This window comes from Lutra lutra, chromosome 4 (genome assembly GCF_902655055.1).
Source record: "Lutra lutra chromosome 4, mLutLut1.2, whole genome shotgun sequence".
Lineage (NCBI taxonomy): Eukaryota > Metazoa > Chordata > Mammalia > Carnivora > Mustelidae > Lutra > Lutra lutra.
Window position 1 is genome coordinate 124,392,480 of NC_062281.1, and position 5,634 is coordinate 124,398,113.

At 39.7% G+C, this 5,634-nt stretch overlaps 1 long non-coding RNA gene across 1 annotated transcript; it reads left to right on the forward strand.

The window, feature by feature from the left end:
• Positions 1–3,925: 3,925 nt before the first annotated feature.
• On the forward strand, positions 3,926–5,194 carry LOC125099180 (uncharacterized). Its single transcript, XR_007127044.1, has 2 exons — positions 3,926–4,167; positions 4,996–5,194. It is a non-coding gene; the product is annotated as an uncharacterized LOC125099180 (long non-coding RNA).
• Positions 5,195–5,634: the final 440 nt, after the last annotated feature.

Below are 5,634 nucleotides of genomic sequence, written 5' to 3' on the forward strand. Positions count from 1 at the left end.
TAATAGGGTAGGGCCAGGTTGTGAGTATGGAAAGCACTTAGTGCCTAGCACTTGGTAAAATCAGTAAATGATGGCTGTTATCAGTATCAGGTAACAGAGCAAATGATGATGGTGATAATATAATACCTTTCTCTTTTTGTGCTCAAAGCCCTGAAATCCTGCTCACAACTCCCTCCACCAACACCTCTTCCTCACCCCCAAGTCAGTGGGATAGTCATGGTGATGGTAGTATTCTGCTTTCCAACCCCCAGATACTGAATAAGGCTTCCTCTAAGCAGACTGGTTGTCTGGTTTCTTGAAATATTGCTCTGGGTCTCACAGCTAAACCCTATGAGTAGGCTTAGCTACAGTTCTATTCCTGCTGGACTCATGCATGAGCTTGCTCTGCCCTCTACAGTATGCATTGTGCTATCCATTCTGCAGCTCATCACATATGTTTTGTTGCTGTTGTTGTTGTTTTTCTAATGGATTTGGGGTTACTTCTGACATTTAGGAAAAGATTTATCTCTACTAACAATTAAATAGGATAAGAAGAACAATTTAACATGTTTCCCTTTTCACATTGGGTGCCCAGAACTGGGTTAAATAGATTTTTCTCAATTACAATAACTATGCACTGCTTAGGCTTCTTATTCAATGAATTTCCTGCCCTCATTATTTAGTTCTTTTTTTTTTTAAGATTTTATTTATTTATTTGACAGAGATTACAAGTAGGCAGAGAGGCAGGCAGAGAGAGAGGAGGAAGCAGGTTCCCCGCCGAGCAAAGAGCCCGACGTGGGGCGACCCTGGAATCATGACCTGAGCTGAAGGCAGAGGCTTTAACCCACTGAGCCACCCAGGCGCCCCTCATTATTTAGTTCTTATCAGGTTTGTCATCTTTGACCATTTTGGTGAAATTTTACTGTAAGCTTTCTTGAACATTGTCTCACTGATTTGTCTTCTGTTTTAATGAACATGGTTAGACAGCACGTTCTTTGGAAAGATTTTGATATTTCCTTAAAAGTCTGAAACCATGTAGGATTATCTGGAAGCATGTAGAATTCATTGGGTTCACATGCAGGTAGCTAAAGTATAATTTTAAAAACATGGTGTTTATATTTTCTTTCTTATTCTTTTGCTGATCTTGCTCACCGGATTATCATTGAGTGAATGAAAAGAACTTGATTCCAGAGTCACTCCAGCTTCCATCTGGCAGTAGATTTTGACCAACTGGAAAGATGTAGTAATATTTGGAGAAATGGAAGTTTGTTTAGGATCATTTTGTTTCTTTTCCTTCTCTTAGTTTTTAGCCAGACATTATGACATTAAATATCACTTCCTTTGGCAGACATCACATGTGGACTGGCTACCAAACTATAGGTTCTTAAAATAGATGCTTCCCCCAAAATAGCACCTACATATTGTGCATTGTTACTTGCCTGCTTGCTTGTTTATTGCCAGCTGGCTGTAAACTCCTTGAGACCAGAAACCATTACCTGATTTGTTCACTCATTGTATCTTTGGCATCTAACACAGTACTTGGGACACTGTAGATACTTAAAAACTTTTTTTGTTGAATGGATAAATGAATGCCTCTAGCACACAGACAATATGCTTAATGCAAAGCTAGGGACTTTCAGGGCAGGTATGGTAACAAGATAAGTAGAAGTAGATGAAGGAATGGAAAGGGTTGTCAAGGGGATACTTGAAGTGACACACCATATCAGGGTGTACAGAAAAAAAGAGAATGGGCTAGGTAATAGAGGCTATTGAGTAACGAGAGGTCATCATAAAATTGCAAAGCCAGTTTAGTGGGTTAGGAAGTGAACAACTCAGAGATTAAGACGTTGTGGTCAGAATAGGTTTTTGGATTTTAAGATTTCTTAGGTGAGGTTGTTCTATGCGATTATTAGTTCTGGATTGGGCCTTAGAAGTATTAGGAGATCAAGTCCTCATCCTGTTCCCTGCTAAGTGGGGATCCTGCTTCTCACTCTCCCTCTCTTCCCCGATCCCCAGCTCATGTGCATGCACTCTCTCTCTCTCTCTCAAATAAATAAAAATCTTTTTTAAAAAGATGTATTAGATCAAACCAGGTGGAATTGTCAATATTCTCTCATTTTTTTCTGTCATTTTTTTACTTAGAAAAAGGCACTTTTGGGGCACCTGGGTGGCTCAATCATTAAGCATCTGCCTTCGGCTCAGGCCATGACCCTGGGGTCCTGGGATGGAGCCCCTCATTGGGCCCCCTGCTCAGCAGGAAGCCTGCTGCTCCCTCTCATATACCTCCCCCATCTTGTGTTCCCTCTCTTGCTGTCTCTCTCTCTGAAATAAATAGATAAAATCTTAAAAAAAAAAATATATATATATATATGGGACACCTGGGTGGCTCAGTTGGTTAATCATCTGCCTTCAGTTTAGGTCATGATCCTGGAGTCCTGGGATGGAGTCCTGCATCCATCTCCTTGCTTGGCAGGGAGCCTGCAGCTCCCTCTGCTTGTGCTCTTTCTCTGTCTCTCTCAAATAAATCTTAAAAAAAAAAAAAAGTGTGTGTGTGTGTGTGTGTGTGTGTGTGTAGGCATGATTCAGTCCAATAGTTTGCTAAAGTTTAGTGGAGATGGGGTGAAGATCAAAGAATTTTGAGGCTAAGATATTGATGGATTCATTCATATAGATTCTGATACTAGGCAGTATGATTTTAGGAGGCAAGGGGGAAACATTGTTACCCAGGTGCCTGTCTTAGGTGAGATTGGTAGATGACAGTGAAGAAAACAGATGGATGATGACATAGATCAGTGATAGATTAGGATGAAGACTTTCTCCAAAAACCCATGAAAAAACAAACATGAGACCATAGGAGTAATGGACTAGTTTGGAAGTTGCAAAGGGGAGCTTAGAGAATACTGCTCCCCACCCAGCCCTGGTACTTGTGTATTGGGAGGAGTAGTATCTTCTAGAGGAAAGGGAGTCTTCCAATAAGGGTTCAGGTTCAGTTAAGTAATAAAGGCAGAGAGAAGATTCACAGAGGAAGCAGAGTAAAACTCTGGTTCAGATGAAAAAGCCTACATAGGACACAGGCCTTTATTTGAAAGTCCTAAGTTACTAATGTCTTAGATATATTCACCAGATTAACCCACTCACTTAAGTGGCTTAGGAGAAACTAAAAAAAAAAAAAAACAAAAAAAACAAAACTAAAGTGGTTGTGGGGTAGTAATGGCATAAGGCAAAATTTTGGGGTTTTTGTTGTTGTTGTTGTTGTTGTTTGTTTTTTTTGTCTTTTTTTTTTTTTTTACCACATATGACTCCAGATTCATTTTGCAACAAGCTTCCCTACATCCCAGAGGAAATAAAAATGTTTTTCTTTGCCATTCTCTGCTTTCTTATTTACACGCTGACATTTATCTTTTCTCTGAACTATCACTATACATCCTGAGCAGTTCCTGGCCTTATCCCATGGTACATTCCACTGAGTTTGCCCAAATGGGACATTAAAATCTCAATGAGTGATTTAGACATTTTCCAAGTGAAACCCATAGCAGCCAAGTTCTATGGGGCTGAGTTGGAGACGTCAGGTCCATTTTTCCACATGGGTCAAGTGAGTGGCCCTCTGGTCATATGTGTGCCTCAGTTTGGTTTTGTAACTTTCAGAAGAAGACTTTGATTTGAACTTCTGTCCATTTGGTTGGCTGAGTACCTGGATGTGTCCTTAATAAGCAATGCTGAATTTTAGAACATCAGTTTTCCTGGCCTCAGAACTCTCTGCTGTTCAATTATTATAACAAACTTGATATAATGAAAGTTTGACTTAGAAAATGTTCTCAGGCAATCCGTTACTCCAAAATTTATCTTTGGAGCAAACTCAAGAGCTTGATTCCCTCCTGTATAATTGTCTTTCCTAAATAATGCTGGGATGTCACTCCACTGTATCATCACAGTGACCTGGGATTACAGAGAGGAATGCTATGATCTGCACTCTGTTAAACTTGCTATTGTGATTATGATATAGATTCCACTGAGGCTGCAGCCCTTAATATCACAGTTCCCTGATTTATTAAGAATCTAGGGTAAAACTTCACCTGGCTCCTCCTGAGCCTCTGATATGTTTTTCACTGTAGACTCTGTTAATTTTGTTACTCTGTATATTTCCTTTGTTCTGCCTACTTGGAAGCTCAAAATGAAATGTGCAACTAGGTGGTATATATACACAATGGAATACTATGCAGCCATCAAAAGAAATGAAATCTTGCCATTTGCGACGACGTGGATGGAACTAGAGGGTATCATGCTTAGCGAAATAAGTCAATCGGAGAAAGACAACTATCATATGATCTCCCTGATATGAGGGAGAGGAGATGCAACATGGGGGGTTGAGGGGGTAGGAGAAGAGTAAATGAAACAAGATGGGATTGGGAGGGAGACAAACCATAAGTGACTCTTAATCTCACAAAACAAACTGAGGGTTGATGGGGGGAGGGGGTTGGGAGACGGGGGGTGGGGTTATGGATATTGGGGAGGGTATGTGCTATGGTGAGTGCTGTGAAGTGTGTAAACCTGGCGATTCACAGACCTATACCCCTGGGGATAAAAATATATGTTTATAAAGCTGTAAAAAAAAAAAAAAAAAAAAAAAAAAAAAGCATGAATACCCAAGTTTAGTAGCAACATGGACGGGACTGGAAGAGATGATGCTGAGTGAAATAAGTCAAGCAGAGAGAGTCAATTATCATATGGTTTCACTTATTTGTGGAGCGTAACAAATAGCATGGAGGACAAGGGGAGATGGAGAGGAGAAGGGAGTTGAGGGAAATTGGAAGGGGAGGTGAACCATGAGAGACTATGGACTCTGAAAAACGATCTGAGAATTTTGAAGGGGTGGGGGGTGGGAGGTTGGGGGCACCAGGTGGTGGGTATTGTAGAGGGCACGGATTGCATGGAGCACTGGGTGTGGTGCAAAAATAATGAATACTGTTATGCTGAAAAAATAAAAAAATTAAAAAAAAAAAAGAAATGTGCAACTAGGCTGTAGCAATTGTACAGAACATTATATTAGGCATTGGATGTACTGAACCTTCCTTTTATTTTTAGTATATACTTATTTCACTTCATTTTTAATTTTTCTTAATTTTTTATTGTGTTTATTGAATGTATCTCTAAGGTACCTGAAATCCTATTTTGAAATAAGGAAGATCTACATAGAAATAAATTTGGGGCCTATGTAACTGCATTTTCAACCTCAACCTGGAACTGTAGTCTTAACCAGTCAGTCAGGAATTTTCTGGTCAGCATCAATGAAGTAATCTGTCACATGGACCCTCATTCTTCTCCACAGAAAGATGAGGTAATTAAAAAAAAAAAAAAAAAGATGAGGTAGTCCACGTAATAAGACCTTCTGGCCTTCCCCCTTAAGGGAAGGTGACCTTTTTTTTTTGCTAACAACTTCTTACCCCCACCCTTTTTCCTGTAAAAGCTTTCCATGTTGTATACTCCACAGAACTCCCTTTCTGTTCACTAGAGGGGATGCTGCCCAAATCATGAATTGCTTAATAAAGCCAATTGGATCTTCAAAAAAAAAAAAAAAAAAATTTGGGGCCTATGTAGAAAAATCTCCTATTGAAAATAGTTTATTTTCAATCAGAGAGCCACCCACATCTTGAACTC